We start from the raw sequence: 18,251 nt of genomic DNA, 5'->3' as shown, positions 1-18,251 counted from the left end.
TAATCCTCTTACTGGATAGTGATAGAGATCAGAGACAGGAAGGCATTGAATTTCGTGGCTGAGGAGGAACTAATGGGAGAGGAAAGAGGTGATGCCTACGTTCCTAAGTCAGATTGTGTACAAGACCTGCTATTATGAAAACAAAACCATTCTTGACATGTGGGATCAGTGCAAGGCCAGCATTTATGGCTCATTCAGAATTGCTCCCTGAAAGCCTGGTAGTGGGCCTTCTTTTTGAATCACTGAGGTCAGCGTGGTGAAGGCACTCCCACTGTCCTGTTGGATAAGGGATCTCTAGGACTTTGACCCATCAGCCATGAAGGAACAGTAATACACTGTACATCACTCAGCTGGGATCATGTGTGTGGTATGGGTGGGGATATTGGAGGTTGACGGTATTCCCATTCGGCTGCTCTTTATTCTTTCAAGGTAGCAGTGGTGACAATTTGGGGAAATGGTGTTCGGGGAACACTGGGGGAAATTGGAGGGAGCCTTATGTAAGACCTGTCAGTGTTCTACGTCCAGAGTGAATGACTGATGCACATGGTGATTGGTGCTAATGGCCCTCACCTTGAGCAGGACCTGCGATAATGATCAAAGCTTTCCAGTTTCCACCGCATTGTCCAATGATCACAACGGGTTTGAACCATTGAAGTTTGACATCTTTCTGTGCAATGTAGCCAGAGAGGGAGGGGAGTGACAGGGCTGCACGTGAGCTCTTGCATGGAGCCTGTCTGCTCCCATCTGCTTCCCTTATTTGTTTTACTTTTGCTTCTGCTCTTTTGTTTCACATTGTTTTCTTTCCTTTTGGTCTTTCCTGTCCTTCCTCTGTGTGGCAGGTTGGTCAGCTGGCCCAGTGTGGCAGCAAAAGTGGGCCACACCAGAGTGGCAGTGATTGTGTTTTCCTGTGTTCAGGGCAGGCGGCAGTGGATGCTTCAAGGTTGTTGCCCTGGCAAAGGGTGACTCGCGGCCTGGCAGCGGCCTGTCCTGGCAGCGGAGCCAGAGACTCTTGGTTGCAGGATGTGTGTGGCTTCAGCGCTGTCAGCCAAGTGCCCAGCGATGAAGAGATGGCGCTAAATGTTGGGTGACTCCTATGTTGGTGGATCTGGGGAGGGGGCGAGGCAGTAGAGGTCTCCCTGTAGAGTTAGTGCCAGCGTGGACTTGATTCAGCAAGACTGATATTCTGAAAGTTTTATTTCTTTCATTTTCTAATGTATTCCTATGACATATACTGCTGCACTCTTGTTTCTGCTTTTCAAATATTTTTTCCTCAGATCGTAAGTATCTGTGCCAAGGCCCCTTGTACCTAAGATGGTGCTGTAATGTGGTGACTGTAAACGTTTCACTGTACACATTTCAGTACATGTGACAATAAAGCTATTTCAATTCAATTCAATTCAATTCAACATTCTACTCACTACACTTGGTCCTTCCTGCTCTCCAAGGGGGGTATCCGGAGGAAGAGGGAGGTCTCCTGGATTTTCTGTTTCTCTTTGTCAAATCTCTTCAGCTGGTGTGAGAGGAAGCAAAATGTTTAAAAGGTAGAAGAGGAAAATGTCAAGAACAAGGCTGGCAAAAGATAAATTCCAGAGAGTTGAAAAGGCACCTTGCCAGATTAAACATAATACCAAATCGCTGAACAGTCCCAGGGACTAACAACAGGAATTATTTAAACAGGAAACGGAAAGGATAGAAGGCAAGATTAACCTGAAAATACCAGCAAAGAACAGCCTTTGCTATCGATGCAGGGTGAAGTGACCATACCTGATTCGAGTATCCATATCCGAAATAGCCATAGGAAAAGTCTATCGACATATCAAGACTGCAAATGTGCTGAAAAATTTAACAACAATAATTATTCAAGAGTTTCACAGAAAAACATTGTTAAAGAAAGAAATAACATTCATAGCTCACCTTTCACACCCCCAGCATGTCTCAAAGCAATTCACAGACACTCAAAGTACTTTTGACGTGTGGTCACTGATGTCTTAATGGGAAATACAACATTTCATTTGTGCACAGCGAGCTCCCACTTAAAGGAATGACTTAAACCATGAGGTAATCGATATTTGGTGATGTTGGTTGAGACATAGGTGTTAGCCAAGAACTAGGAGAGCTGCCTGTTCCTCTTTAGCACAGTGCCCTGGGATTCTTTACACTTGCCAGTGAGGACCTTGGATTATTGTCCCCTCCCTCTGTAAAAAACACCTCTATCATTCACTCAGTAATACCATTCCAGATCACATACTCAGGTCTCGAAATTGGAGTTTAAACCCATGACTATGCAATCCCAGAGATTAATGTTCAATCCCTAGAGTCGCCCAAAATGTTGGCAACCCGAAGTTATAGGGAACTAGTAAGGAGCTCCATCTGTAAAGTTATCATACAACACTGGCACACAAACAGACACACTCATGATTTAACTTTATTCAAAACATCTGCCTGAATGTGATGCACAGAGCGTGATTTATAGATGTCAATACTTTTTAAGAGTTTTTGGATTTTAAACTAGTGGCATATGGGTGCTTTTCTTTTGCGAAAGTATTCAAAAATTGATCAGGTTAGTTTCTCCAGGAGTATGACTTTAAACTTGTATTTTTCAGACTGCAAGGACCTATGGAATGTCAATGGAAGTTTGCTTATCTTCTGGAGGCTTGAGTTTGAGTTTAGAATGATTAAGGATTGAGTTCAGCTTAGATAAGCTCAGAGATCAGTAAATATTTGGTCAGTTTGAAGGAGGTCTGATGGAAATCAAATACAAGTCCAGTTCCTTTTAGATAAAGGGCAATGTTCACAGGAACCAGTGAGTATGTTACCTCAGGGAAAGAGTTTAGTTAATGAAACTTCCAAACTGGGAGTGTTTATTTAGAACTCTGTACATTCTAAAAGACTTGGGAAAGTCTAAGACCTCAGTTGTGTAAATATCCCAGGGAAAAGGCCTCATTACTCACAGGACGGGAACTCATAAGAAACAGTTAACTCAAACCTACAGATATGATAGGGATAGAATTACTATGGAATTTCATTAAAGTTATGGTGTTCATGAGCAGTCAGGGCTTTTTTTTGGTCACTTTTTTTTTACATCTTTCAAACTATGTTTGGAGAGCTCAGTTTGTTTCTTTTTAATTAATTTTGTGTCATAAACTTCTGTTGTATTTTTAAAACAGAATCTGCAGCTTTATGTGTTTCAGTGAAAGACTTTGACATTAAATCTTCTAAAAATCCAACAAGCCGGATTTCCTTCAGAAACACCAGCTGGGATTGTAACAAGCTGGATTCATTCTTTTAAATTCCCACAACATTTGAACTGGGAAGGGAAACTTAATGCACAACCTGTAAATGACGTTATGTTTACATTCTACCCTCAGCATCACCTATCCCAGTGACCTGGTCCCTATGTTCCCGAAAACTGGAAAATCCATGACTAAGGGTCACAGTCTAAGGCTCCGGAATTAGCCATTTAGGACTGAGATGAAGTGAAATTACTTCACCCAGAGAATGGTGAGCTTGTGAAATTTGCTAACATAGAAGGTGGTTGAGACCAAAACATTGAATATTTTCAAGGAGGAGTTAGATATAGCTGTTAGGACAAAAGGGATCAAAGGATTTGGGGGGAATACGGGAACAGGGTACTGGGTTAGTTGATCAATAATGATCATGTAGAATGGTGAAGTAGGCTCGAAGGGCTGAATGACGACTCCTGTTCCTATGTTTCTATGTTTCTCTGCAAATACTCACCAGATTCTTGATCCCTAGTTCATACGTGTCCGAGACAGAAACTTGCTGAAAGACAAACAGACCCAATGATGACTGTTCCACACAAGAATAACTTGCACTGATATAGCACACCTTTAACAAAGCAATGAAATGCCTACAAAGCATTCGGCAGAGGCTGGCTGAGGCAGAAGCAAATTAATAGTTGGCTCACTCTGAAATGGAACGTTTCGGAGGGAATTCAAGAGCAGTGAGCTCGGGAGGCAGGGGGTGCTGAAGCAGATGAGGACATCAACATTAATAGCGAAGTGTTGGGAGGGAGAGTATTTATGAGCACACCCCAATTATTGATAACCCTATACACAGTGGCCATGCCCACAGCCCAAAATTCTTAATAATTTTATGTGGCCCAATGGATTGTCTTGTTTAGATGGAGCAGTGATGAGGAAGGAAGGTACTGGAGGAAACAATTCAGCCATTCAAGCTCAGGTCTGTCACTGTTCAGTGAATCATGGCCGATCTGCCACATAATTCTATTTAACTATCTTTGCCTCATATTCCCTTGATATCTCTGGTGGACTAAAATCTATCAATAGATGTCCAATTGACACAGGACCAGTTGCTGCTTCCAGAAAAAAAAAATCCCAATTCCTTTACACCTGGAAAGTTTTCCTAACTTCATTCTTGAAAGGTCCAGTTTGAATTTAACGATGTCCTCGAGTCGTTAACCAGTCACAACAGTTTCTCTCCATTCACCCAACTATTCTGCTTCATATCGTGAAAGCTTTGAGCAACTTATCTCTGAAGTTGCATAATCCAGAGAATACAAAAGTTACTTCTGGACTTGTTCCTTTTAATTGAACAGATGGAGGCCAGTTGTCATTCCGGGAAATGGGCAATGCACTGTCTCCAAGGCCAAAACATGCTTCCTAAAAGGGCAGGGCCCGGAAATGATTGTTTCAAAGCTGACTGGTGCTGCAATAAGAAGTAATGCTTTGTGGGACATGGCACCACAGAGTGTCTGTTGATCCAGCATGCTGCAGCTTTAGAGAAAGGGAATCCTTACTTGGTCTCTCCTCCACGTTACCCTAGACCTACAACATGGTCATCAACTCTGAACTGCCCAAGTAAGGGATGGGCAATAAATACTGGCCCAGCCAGAAAGTTCACATCCAATGAACAAATTTGGAAAAAAAAACTCTGCGCTCTTGACTTCTGTGGGGAAGCTACACATCTTGGTAAACAAAGATGGGACAATAGTTAAAGGAGAATGACTGAACTCCCCCCTCTATTCTACCCACCCACCCCTCCCCTATACCTTTCTAATTGGCCACAAATTGCGAGGACTCTGAGGACTGTCAGTGGTCTAATGGAAGAGGCTATTCTTTGTTCCATTCCTCCTGCCCCTTCCCTGCCAGCTCAGTCAGACCAGGCCAGTTTGGGAGAGCCAATCAAGGGCAAGACAAGAGAACTATGATGTGCAGTTTTCTTCCTAGCCATCTCCCCTCCTTTGAGTGCACTGTCTCCTTGAAATGTGCTCTGTCGGCCATTATCTGTGTTTGAGTGTTGATGGGAATATTCTTGTCTGCCCTCCCCCCCCCCGCCCACACACACAGACTTTGGGTATAGTGACTCAGAACAGGAGTTTGGTTCTCACAATTCCACTACCTAACAACCTGCAACCTCACCCCCAACACACCTACACCCATCCCCTCACCCCCTGCCACCAGCATACCACCCAGTCCCAGGCATTAAGAAACTACCTCCATGACCTTAAGGTCACTTGGCTAACTTGACGTAGGACAACAAATAGAATGGACTTTCCGCTTTGTGTGGATTAGTTACTCAAGCGTGTGACCTGTTACGGGAACAGGATGCCTCATACAACAACAACATGCATTTAACAGCTTAACACATTGTGCAAGAACCTTATTAGGGTCAGTGTGTCACAGAATCACTTTGGACAGCTGACCAAAAATGTAGCCAATGAGGTAGGAATTCAGGAGAAGAGAACAGGAGGATTGAGAAGAGAATTCTGGGGCTGATGACCTCAACAGCTGAACATGGCCATTGATAGTGGAGTGAATGAAACTTCTAGAAGCTTCGTCACCAGTTGCCTTTCAGCCTCAGATATGGTCATGATGGTTGTTACATGAAGAGACTTACTTGGACAATGTCAATAAGCTGGAGATTTGTTCGCCCGAGGAGTTTTTGGCTGTCACTCCGTCGCTCAATCCCCAGTAGCTCAACAATGACCTTGTTCCTTACATCGTTCTTCCCTCTAGGAATCTAGCAGAGAGTGAGAGTTAAAGGGACAAATCGAAATACGTAGTTGGTTTCCCTCCAAAAGTATCTGCTCATCAATTAGATGTTTTTATACAATACCTGGACACAGAAGTATTTGACTTCTTCAAAGGGAATGACCAGTTTTGACTTTTTCATTTTCAGGAGTTCCCTCAGGTGGTGTGGCGTGGTACACTTCATGACTTCACCCACAGTGATCCGGATAACCAGAAACATTCTCTTCTTTAGAACCACTGAAAGTTGGATCACTTAAAGAGAACAATTCAGTTTCTGAGAGAGGGTGGGCAGGAGTCAGTCAGTTAATACCCCAAACCAACCTGCATTCGGATGATCAGCCTAACATTTCCCCCAGGGTACACCTGGCATAATTGGTTCACTCCTCACTCATCTCACCAGCAGGTGGCAGCACATGGCTCGTTGTTTGTGGCTTCAACAGCTTCAGATTTACCAACATTTTAAGTTGTCCAAGATCCCTGTTGCTTTGGTAACTACTATCCCAATGCATCCTGGAATTTCCTTAACCCATCTGAGTACACAAAACACCTGATATCCTTACAATTTGCAACTTCAGGAGACCAATCTCCATGGAGAAGGCTTATTTCATCCCAGCTTTCTGAAATATCACCTCCACTATCTCCCCAATGGTCCTCCTAGCCCGACTCTGCATGAATCTAATTTTTGACTTCATCGTTCTTGCTAGTGTTGTTTGCCAACTCCTGAACACAGTGGATTAAAACTGAGGTTTCAACAGACAAAAGGACAATAGTATAACTCACTAGGTTATTGTCAGAGAGAAAAGGTCGATCAAACATCTGAGAACAGTCAAGCCTTCAGCTGATAAAAAGGATACAAGTATTGGAAAAGTCTTTACAGTGTTTTATATGAAACACCACACAACCAACCTGCAATGAAAAATGGAAAGTCATTAAGTTGAAGCAATGCCATAAGTTCAGCCTTGTTAGCACAACTGGTCACATCTCTCCCTTGAGCCAAGTGGTCTGGGTTCAAGTCCCAATTCAGGATAAGACCTGGCCAAACAAGATGATTACCGACCCAACATTCCTTTGGTGGTCAGTCAGAGCAGTCTCCTGTTAGTTCCCGCAGAAGGGAATGGGCGAACATTACATTAGCATTTGTTTTGGGGAGATAATGGCCCAGTGCTGTTATGACTAGTCTATTAACCCAGAGACCCAGGTAATGTTCTGGGGTGGGTTCAAACCCCACCAGGGTAGCTGGTATAATTTGACTTCAGTCAAAAAAAAGGTCTGGAATTAAGAGTCTATTGCCAACCATGTAACCATTGACAATTGTTGGAAAAATCTGTTCTGGTTCGCTTATGTCCTTTCAGGTAGAAAATCTGCTATCCTTACCTGATCTGGCCTACGTGGGACTCCAGACCAAGGAGCCCAATATGGCAGAGCAAGCTGCTCAATGCAAGGGGCAATTATGTATGGGCAATAAATGCTGACCTAGCCAGCGATGCTCACATCTGACGAATGAATTTTAAAAAAGCTTGCCAAGACTAACCAAGTGTCAACACAGGAAAGTCCATGGCCACCAAAGTCACCTTGGACACAGTATCTAAAAAAAAAGTGAGGATCTTTTTGTGACCATCACAATGTAGGTTTGGTGAGCTTCAGATTGGTTCCACAGATCGGCGCAACAGCGAGGGACAAACGTCACGTACTGCGCTGTAATGTTCTATGTTACTGTGTGTCTACTTGACGCGAAAAATCTGAAACCTTTCGTTAGTGTCTCAGCTGAAAAATAAATTCTTCACGAGATTCCTGAAAACCAGAAAATGGAAGTGCCACTGACAAGAATCCGATGCACACAGAGCTGCTCTCGTCCCCTGCATAATCCAGTGGTACCAGGAAAAAGACACAGTGCTGAATGAGGGGCCATGGTTATAGTCGCATTCCACCGGACAGCCAGTGGAAACCCCACTGTGGCCATATCTAAGGGTCCCGATGGTGTTACACAGCCATCAGGCAGTTCCCCACCTGCTGTCAGAGAGAGGGCAGGCATTCTTCCATCCCAACAGCACCACTGGGAGCAGTGGCCATTGCTGGGACTGCAGGGATTTCTGGAGCTGCAGAAGGAGATGGAGGTCCCTAAAGAAGCTGAATGGGGTGGGCTGGCCCAAGCTGGTCAGCAAAATCCCAGCAAAAAAGACTCTAGCTGAGAGCCAAGAGTGGCTCTTCCAGAGGGAGACCATCAGTTTATACTGGGCCTTTCCACATGGCACAAGGGGTCACTCTGTTCCTGTCACAATTTTCAATGAGCTGAGGGGCTGAATGACAACCTCAGTCTTCTTCAGATTTAATCAGGGTGAGGAGGGGTTCTTCTTACCCCATAACTTCCCACATAGCCATATGGACTACCTCATCTCCCAGCCTAGTCTTAGGGTGAGAGCAAAGGTGGGGATTGATGGAAAGCATGATATTTTGTCCATCTTGTGAGTACACCATTAACATTGTGTAATATAATGGACTTGAATGGGTGAAAATTGGGCCTGTACAAGGTGCCAGCTTATCAGAATCTGCATTGGAGATTTCCATGGTCTGGTGTAGGGCCCTGTGGCACTGTGGTAGTGTCCCCAGCGATGGACCGGAATGCACAGGTTCAAGTCCCACATGCCCCTCTGGTGTTTGAGCTTGTGTTCCAAATTTCTTTTTCAAAATTATCCTTCGTTTGTGTGAATCATAGTTGAAAACCTTCGAAAAGTTGAGAATTATCCTTCTAGTATCCTCCTATGGCAGGTATAGGGAATGCTGGATGGCTAAAGAAATTGAGGGTTTGGTTAAGTAAAAGAAGGAAGCATGTGTAAGGTATAGACAGGATAGATCAAGTGAATCCTCAGAAGAGTATAAAGGCAGTAGGAGTTTACTTAAGAGGGAAATCTGGAGGGCAAAAAGGGGACATGAGATAGCTTTGGCAAATGGAATTAAGGAGAATCCAAAGGGTTTTGACAAATACATTAAGAACAACAGAGTAACTAGGGAGAGAGTAGGGCCCCTCAAAGATCAGGAATGTGGCCTTTGTGTGGAGCCACAGAAAATAGGAGAGATACTAAATAAATATTTTGCATCAGTATTTACTGTGGAAAAGGATATGGAAGATGTAGAATGTAGGGAAATAGATGGTGACACCTTGCAAAATGTCCATATTACAGCGGAGGAAGTGCTGGAAGTCTTGAAATGCATAAAGGTGGATAAATCTCCAAGATCTAATCAGGTGTACCTTAGAACTCTGTGGGAAGCTAGAGAAGTGATTGCTGGGCTTCTTACTGAGATATTTGTATCATCAATAGTCACAGGTGAGGTGCTGGAAGACTGGAGGTTGGTTAATGTGGTGCCACTGTTTAAGAAGGGTGGGACAAGCCAGGGAACTAAGGACCAGTGAGCCTGACCTCGGTGGTGGGCAAGTTATTGGAGGGAATCCTGAGGGACAGGATATACATGTATTTGGAAAGGCAAAGACTGATTAGGGATAGTCAACATGGCTTTGTGCGTGGGGAATAATGTCTCACAAATTTGATTGAGTTTTTTGAAGAAGTAACAAAAAAGATTGATGAGGGCAGAGCAATAGACGTGATCTATATGGACTTCAGAAAGGCATTCGACAAGGTTCCCCATGGGAGACTGATTAGCAAGGTTAGATCTCAAGGAATACAGGGAGAACTAGCCATTTGGATACAGAACTGGCTCAAAGGTAGAAGACAGGGTGGTGATGGAGGATTGTTTTTCAGACTGGAGGCCTGTGACCAGTGGAGTGCCACAAGGATCAGTGCTTGGCCCACTGCGTTTTATTATTTACATAAATGATTTGGATGTGAGCATAAGGGGTACAGTTAGTAAGTTTGCAGATGACACCAAAATTGGAGGTGTAATGGACAGCGAAGAGGGTTATCTCAGATTACAACAGGATCTTGACCAGATGGGCCAATGGGCTGAGAAGTGGCAGATGGAGCTTAATTCAGATAAATGCGAGATGCTGCACTTTGGGAAAGCAAATCTTAGCAGGACTTATACACTTAATGGTAAGGTCCTAGGCAGTGTTGCTAAACAAAGGGACTTTGGAGTGCAGGTTCATAGCTCCTTGAAAGTGGAGTCGCAGGTAGATAGGATAGTGAAGAAGGTGTTTGATATGCTTTCCTTCAGTCAGAGTGATGAGTACAGGAGTTGGGAAGTCATGTTGTGGCTGTACAGGGCATTGGTTAGGCCACTGTTGGAATATTGCATGCATTTCTGGTCTCCTTCCTATTGGAAAGATGTTGTGAAACTTGAAAGGGTTCAGAAAAGACTTACAAGAATGTTGCCAGGGCTGGAGGATTTGAGCTATAGGGAGAGGCTGAACAGGCTGGGGCTGTTTTCCCTGGAGTATCGGAGGTTGAGGGGTAACATTATAGAGGTTTACAAAATCATGAGTGGCATGAATAGGACATGCCTGGGGTGGGGGAAGTCCAGAACTAGAGGGCATCGGTTGAGGGTGAGAGGGGAAAGATATAAAAGAGACCTGTGGGGCAACTTTTTCACACAGTGGGTGGTACGTGTATGGAACGAGCTACCAGAGGAATTGGTGGAGGCTGGTACAATTGCAACATTTGAAAGGCATCTAGATGGGTTTATGAAAAGGAAGGGTTTGGAGGGATATGGGCCGGGTGCTGGCAGGTGGGACTAGATTGGGTTGGGATACCTGTTTGGCATGGACTGGTTGGACAGAAGGGTCTGTTTCCATGCTGTACGTCTCTATGACCGTACGATTCGATTTGCCCTGAATATATTATTCTCAATTGCTTAAAGATGATCAAATTACTTTAAAATGAAGAATTACTTCAAAATTTCTCTCTTCACTTTCCCTTATTAATTGTTGTCACACCCTTTTCAACAATATCTATGATTCAGGTCCGATCTGAGGTAAGCCTGCCTTTTGTTGATTAAATGGCATGACATTGTTATCATCTCTTTCAGGATATTTCAGTTGTGCAATCTAAATTAGATTTTCACTCAACTCAATGACATTTTAAAAATAAACTGATTTTCTTCTTTTGATTTCTGACTCTCATTAGTTACATTATGTTGTCATTTTAGCAATTCTGGGAAGTGAATGCAGGATCATGGCAATGCTAATGGGCCAGTAATAGCAAGCCCTGGTCTAATGATCTCGGACATGAGTTGAAATCTCTCCAAAGCAGGTCGTGCAATTTAAATTGAATGAAATCTGGAATGAAATGCAAGTATAACAGCAAGCATGATGATTCTCAGAAAAATCCACAGCTTTCACTAATGTCCATCTAGGAAGGGCTCTTAACTGCCCCCTGAATTAGGATGGCAAGGTCAAGGGGAGTTAGGGATCTGCAATAACCACATCCCATCCTAGAATAAAGGAAAAATAATCCCTTACGTATATCAAACTTTGCAGCTATTCCCAATAAAGTTAAATGATGTTTGTTCGCTAAATATCATGATTTAAGCCTTCAAAGCTTCTCAGGCTAGAAGTTTTCTATAAATGTAAGAATTTTCACTCTTCCTCTAAGGGGCTTAGCTTACATTCGATATCCAATACCGTCTGCTATTTCCCAGGTTCCCCATGTTATTATGCCCTTTGTGGTTTTGGTGAGAGTCTGCGTGTTCTTCTGTTTTCACTCTGTTCCTTTCTTTCCAACTGATTCAATGTATTGAGACAGGGTTGCTATCCTGTTATCCTGTTGCTGCTTCTTGCACAGTAGCTGACTGGCTCAGTGCGTTTTGGAGCTGCTGAGTAATTAAAGATACCCTCACAGTTTTCTGGGTGCGGTTTATCTTTCTCTTTTCTTGTCCTTGGCCGGCTGCGGATTTTGTGGCTTTTCTTCCCACAAAGCACTGCTTTTCAGCAACCTGTACGTGACAGTGGGGCCCACGGCTGCAGCCATGTTTGGTTCCCAGTGTTGGCAGCCTCTTATGCTCTTGTGACTGTGTTCACTTGAACTACCTCAAATGCCTTGTATTCGCTGCCACCCATCTCCCTTATTGGCATAAGTCTACGACAGGGGTGCCCAATTTGTGTCTTAATGGGCAAAGCCTATCTCCTGTTTCAGTTAACCCAATCAGGTACTAATATCTGATACAACATTGCCCATTACCCTGGTCCCAGGAAAGCAACAAACTGGGTGGGACTCACAAGACGGTTACAGTCCATCCACTTATTGTCTATCTATGGTCCGATAAATGCTTAATTGTGCTTGTTCACTGCCTCCTCAGTCCTCGCACAGTCATTTGACTCATGGTTTGGTGAATATGCTCCAGACTGCACTCCCCACAGTGCCATCACTCTCACTAGTAGTCAATGCCGATACTGGTTTGCCAGTGCCTTCCCCCTGGAGGATCCCTGCCTTCTCTGACTTTGTTGGTTGGCCACCTGAAACCTCCCCAACATATGCACCTCCCTCTTAATCCCACCCAAAGCAATCTCAAGTGGAGCACACGGCCTGGTGTGTGAATGATCACCGAGACTGGGGCAAATAACTCACCGGGTCATCCACAGCTATTAGATGGGCTTGGGAACGAGCCGCTGCATCGGCTTCATCTTCTGCTTGAGTCGGAATTCCCATGAAACGCTGTAAGAAGATAATGAGACAAAGTGAGATCAGAGTCGAAGAATGTGGTGCTAGAAAAGCACAGCAGGTCAGGCAGCATCCGAGGAGCAGGAGAGTTGACGTTTCATTCCTAATGAAGGGTTGATGCCCCAAATGTTGACTCTCCTGCTCCTAGGATTCTCCCTGACCTACTGTGCTTTTCCAGCACCACACTTTTCAACAACGATGCAAGAGGATAATATCAGGGTGAGAGCCTTGCGCCATGCAGTATTTGAAATGGTTAACCAGTAACTGCAACCCCTTGAAGACAATGGCTCAGAGATTCTCAGAAAAGATGAGGTTTACCTCTGAGGGTGATGATGTACTGAGAGAGAGAGAGGACCTGGGAACAATTCCATTGACTCCCTCATTCTGGAGGGAGTCAAGTTAATGATCATAAATCAATATCCATTTTAAAAAAACAGTCTGGGAAAGCTCTATGTGAAGAGCACTAAAGGTGACCAGTCATCAGAACATTGCTGACAAATGTCTTTTCATGTTCAACCCCCCACTGATGCCATGAAACGAAATTTGACATAGAGCCAGCTAAAGTAATACAGTATTAGGGCACGTGATCAAAACCCCTTACTGAAACGCCATAGGTTCTAAGAAGTAACCAAGAGGATAGAGAGAGAGAGAGAGAGAGAGAGAGAGAGAGAGAGAGAGAAAGAGACGGAAAAATGTTAAGGCAAGGAATTCCTACTTTTTGGATCTAGTTAGTGAAAGGCACAGTGGCCAGTGGTGGAGCAATTAAAATTGGGGATTGATAGGAGACCAGAATTGGAGAAATTTGGAGGATTGTAGGACTGGAGAAGAGATGAAAGGAAATTGAACACAAGGCTGAGATTTCTAAAATGGGGATGTTGCTGGACTGGCAGCTCAAAATGACCATGGAGTAATGGGTGTACGACATTAACTGAAGTTGCAAGGTTGTAAAATACATCGCCCCTCACCTGAATGAAGTTTACGATTGCTGTGGGGAAAGAGGGCCTTTTTGAAATGAATGTTCTGAATCATTTCAGCAGGGGCCAGGATTCAGGAATTCACCCTCAATACTTTACCTATACCCACTGCATAACCTTTCCACACAACTGCTATGGAGCAAACAATTTACCTTAATGAGTCCAGGGTTCTTCATGCTTTGAGACTGGCTCCTGTCAGAGTGTGAAATGCTGTATCTGGAACTGCTGGCTGTGGATCGCTTTCTATCTGTACCAGGTAAGATTAAGTTCTGAAATAACTTCTTGGGCATACTTGACTGGGACACGCTGACATCAAGGATGTCAGTACTCACATCACTGCGGCTGTTCAGAGTTGTCGAAGACACTGATAAAATGCTGCCAAAAGAATGGCTCCTTGGTTGTGGAATATGCAGCTTATCCATAATTGAATTCTGACAGCCTTGGATTCACAGATATTTGGCTCACAGCCCTTTTGTTGTTATTAACATTGCATCCAGTGCACACTAACTGACCAAACCAACTTGGCACATGTTTCTGACCCTCTGATTTTTTTTATCCATGCACCGGGAGTGGTTTTGTTTTGAAACAAGTAACCATGGCACTGCAGAATGTCGTGTCCTTTACATCATAATATTAATTCCAAATCTGTCATTGATCAAAGCAAGTGCTGTCTTTCAGAATAAGGTTCTTATCAATTCATTTGCAACACTCCCACTCTCTGAGCTGACCAGTTTTCAAAATATTTCAGTTGACTAGTTGGCAATAGTGAAAATATTCTTAATATGACATTGTGGTTGATACCACTCTAATGCTTTTACTGAATGTAGAAATCACAGAAGAGAAACAGGCCATTTGGCCCAATGGTCTATGCTAGGCTTCATGCTCCATGCTAGTCTCAACCCACTGCAGGCAGTATCATATTTCACCCCTCACTTGCTTATTTAACTTCATAAACTCATTGACACTATTTACCTCAGCTTCTCGAATGTGGCAGTGAGTTCCACATTCTCATCATTCAATGGGCGAATAAAATTTCTCCTGATTTATTGGTAACCTTTCTATCTTTGTTTTACTTTTATTCATTCACGGGATGAGGGTGTCATTGGCTCGGCCAGCATTTATTGCCCAAAGAGCAGTTAAGACTCAACCACCTTTCTGTGGATTTGGAGTCAGATGTAGACCAGACAAGGATGGCAGTTTCCTTCCGTAAAGGACATGAGTCAATTGGTAACAGACTCATGGTCATCATTAGATTCTTAATTCCAGATTTTCTTTTATAAAATTCTAATTCCATGATGGCAGAATCTGGGTCCCTGGATTAACACCTCAGTGATAACACCACTAGGCCTTTATTTCCCCTTCTATACACAGTGCTGAGCTTTGGTCTCCCCACAAGTGCAAAGGTCTTGTCTACATCCCCCACAGTTGAATTGCTTCATAATTCTGGAGTTGAGACCTTTGTTTAAAAGATCAATCTCAGTTCTCTGGGATAGCATGTCTAACGTTTTGTTGAGCTTTAAATCCATAGCCCTCCCCCTGACAACCCTCACATATCATTACCTCATCCCCTATACTGAATTGATGACAACCCATGCCCCAACTCAGTTTTGGCTCTCACTCTCTCCATGCTAACTCATCTGGTATCCTCCAGGGGCCAAGCTCAAGTATCTAAATCAGCCTTTGGGATAATTAAAAACTCTTTCAGTCATTAAAAAAAGTTAAAGTACAGTCATTGGTTTAATGTAGAAAACACAGGAGCCAATGTACCCCCTGCAAGATCCCACAAAAAACTGTCATCGTGACCCAGATTTTGGGTGAAAGAAAAATATTGATGGAAGAAATGCCCAGCTTTTCATAAGAAATAAAATAAAAGCTGAAGTATCTAAATCAGCCTTTGCTATCATTAAAAATACTTGTATTCATAAAAATCGTAGAAGAGTAGTCATTGTTTTAATGAAGGAAATATGGGAGCAAATGTACGCACAGCAAGATCCCAAAACCCCACGTCACAATGACCCAGATTTTGGGTGAAAGAATAATATTAATGAAGGACGTGGAGGAAGAACTCCCTAGCTTTTCTCTAGATATCATCATGGGATCTTTATGTCTACTTGTGGAGACAGTCTGTGCCTTGGTTTCACATCACATCGAGAAGACAGTTTCTCTGACTGGATTTCACCAGTTTCCCCATTTCCCCTCCCCCCACTTTATCCCAGTCCCAAGCTTCCAAAATGGCACCGCCCTCTTGAATGGTCCTACTTGTCCATCTTCCTTCCCACCTTTCTGCTCCACCCTCCTCTCTAACCTATCACTTTCACTCCCACCTTCACCCACCTGTCACATTCCCAGCTACCTTGCCCCCAGCCCCATACCCCCCTCCTGTTTATCTCTCAGCCCCCTTGGCCCACAAGCCTCATTCCTGATGAAGAACTTATGCCGGAAATGTTGATTCTCCTGCTCCTCAGAGACTGCCTGACCAGCTGTGCTTTTCCAGCACCACACTCTTCGACTCTGATCTCCAGCATCTGCAGTCCTCACTTTCTCTAGATTCTCTGAGTATCCAACATCCTCTCAGTGTTCCACTGAGGGTGTCATCTGACATTAAATGCTCAAGCCTCTGGTCTTGACTACAACAGTGAAGGCATTTCTAATGGGCACTTCATTGGCTGCAAGTGCTTTATGCTCTCTGAGATCATTAAAGATGATATAAATGTCTGGGTCCAGATCGTCACCACATCATGTCAAAATGTGGCCCAGAATTGTAAGTCCCTCAGCCAAACATGATACTTACCCATTTATCCTGTGGTGGGGCTGGGTCAGGACATGCTTTGCACGTATGTGTGTGTTTGTGGAAGCACGTTGGGGACATTTAAATCACTCCTTAATGTGAAACTTGGATTTGCAGACTAGAGAAGGTCCTGTGTATTTGTGTATTTGTTTGGACAGCCAGAGTACCCCTTTGGAAGGATACGGTAGCCCTTTGGATTTAGTCCCTGGACACCTTTTACAAGGGGCACCTCTTGATTTGGTTTTCGGGGTGAGGTGCCCTTTAGGATTGTTGAAAGTGTATGTGAAAGTGCCTAAAAGGTGCTTAAATCCACCAGAGCTGTCAGTCTGTCAAAGAACTGGCACAGTTGTCAGGGATGTCACAGGTGAGTTGTCAAGTGATTTATTTTGTCTTAAAACATTGTCTGTGGAGTTTTGTTTGAAGGAAAATCAACTCCTTGCATTTCCCTTTGTCTGTTGACATGAGCCTCAAGACCACCCTGTCATAGGGTTTGTGCAGTCTGCCTGATTTTCGTACTTAACATTAACATAGTCAGATGTAAGTGAACAGTTTGATTGACAGTTCCAAGTAGTTGCAGAATATTAATTTTTGTCTTTGTAAGACATAAAGCAATGGAGTGCAATGTCTGAGAATAGTTGAAGGAAATTCAATGTTTTGATCTTTTCTCTGAGTGGTTTTTCAAAATAAACAGTGACATCGACAGCCGTATTGCTTTACTCGATGATAGCATGGCTCCTCAGGTTAGTCCATTTGGGATACTGGGTGAGTTGGCGTGGAGGGAGAGGGCAAAAGGTGGAGTCATGAATTGGCACATCAGCACCAAGTTGGCCCAGGATCCATAATGAAACATAGGTGCATGTGTTTGAATTAGGAACTAAGGGGGGAACATGAGTGTGGACACAGGGGGAAAACATTGACAATAACATGTTATGGTCCAACAGGTTTATTTGGAAGCACTAACTTTCAGAGCAGAGGTCCTTCATCAGGTGATTGTGGCGTATAGAGTTGACAGTGTGATGTAACTGAAATTATATATTGAAAAAGATGTGGATTGTTTTTCAATATATAATTTCAGTAACCTCACACTGTCAACTTTTGCTATAATGTAGAGGAATGTAGCTGAGAGTGTGATAGATGGATGGAGGTGGGGGCAAAGGTGATAGGTCAGAGGGGAGGGTGGAGTAGATAGATGGGAAGGAAGATGGACAGGTAGGAGAGTGGTAAGGGTGGTGCGGAGTTGGAAGTTTGGAACTGGGATAAGATGGGGGGAGGGGAAATGAGGAAACTGATGAAATTCACATTAATGCCGTGTGATTGGAGGATCCTAAGGTGGAAGATGAGGTGTTCTTCCTCCAGGTGTCGGGTGGTAAGGGATTGGCGATGGAGGAGGCCCAGGACCTGCACGTCCTTGATTGAGTGGGAGGGGGAGTTGAAGTGTTTGGCCACAGGGAGGTGGGGTTTGTTGGTATGGGTGTCCCAGAGATGTTTTCTGAAGCACTCTGCAAGTAGGCGTCCTCTCTCCCCAGTGTAGTGGAGACCGCTTAGGGAGCAACGCATACAGTAAATGATGTGTGGAAGTGCAGGTAAAACTCTGATGGATGTGGAAGGCTCCTTTCGGGCCTTGGATGGAGGTGAGGGGGGGAGGTGTGGGTGCATGCTTTGCAATTCCTGTGGTGGCAGCTCAAGGTGCCTGGAGGGGAGGGTGGGTTGGTGGGGGGGCATGGACCCGACAAGGGAGCCATAGAGGGCTCCCATCCCCCCAGCCCCACACCACCTCCCCACCTCCCATTTATCTCTCCATCCCCTCGGCTCACAAGTCTCATTCCTGATGAAGGGCTTTTGCCTGAAACATCGATTCTCCTGCTCC

At 44.1% G+C, this 18,251-nt stretch overlaps 1 long non-coding RNA gene across 1 annotated transcript; it reads right to left on the bottom strand.

The window, feature by feature from the left end:
* Positions 1 to 1,488: 1,488 nt before the first annotated feature.
* On the bottom strand, positions 1,489 to 5,911 carry LOC132817608 (uncharacterized). The gene is made up of 4 exons (XR_009644902.1): positions 5,881 to 5,911; positions 3,739 to 3,783; positions 1,765 to 1,833; positions 1,489 to 1,510 (listed from the first exon to the last, which is right to left on the bottom strand). It is a non-coding gene; the product is annotated as an uncharacterized LOC132817608 (long non-coding RNA).
* Positions 5,912 to 18,251: the final 12,340 nt, after the last annotated feature.

This window comes from Hemiscyllium ocellatum, chromosome 7, assembly GCF_020745735.1.
Source record: "Hemiscyllium ocellatum isolate sHemOce1 chromosome 7, sHemOce1.pat.X.cur, whole genome shotgun sequence".
In the NCBI taxonomy this organism is placed as follows: domain Eukaryota; kingdom Metazoa; phylum Chordata; class Chondrichthyes; order Orectolobiformes; family Hemiscylliidae; genus Hemiscyllium; species Hemiscyllium ocellatum.
The sequence above is the reverse complement of the archived record's forward strand: the minus strand, read 5'-3'. Positions and strand labels throughout refer to the sequence as shown.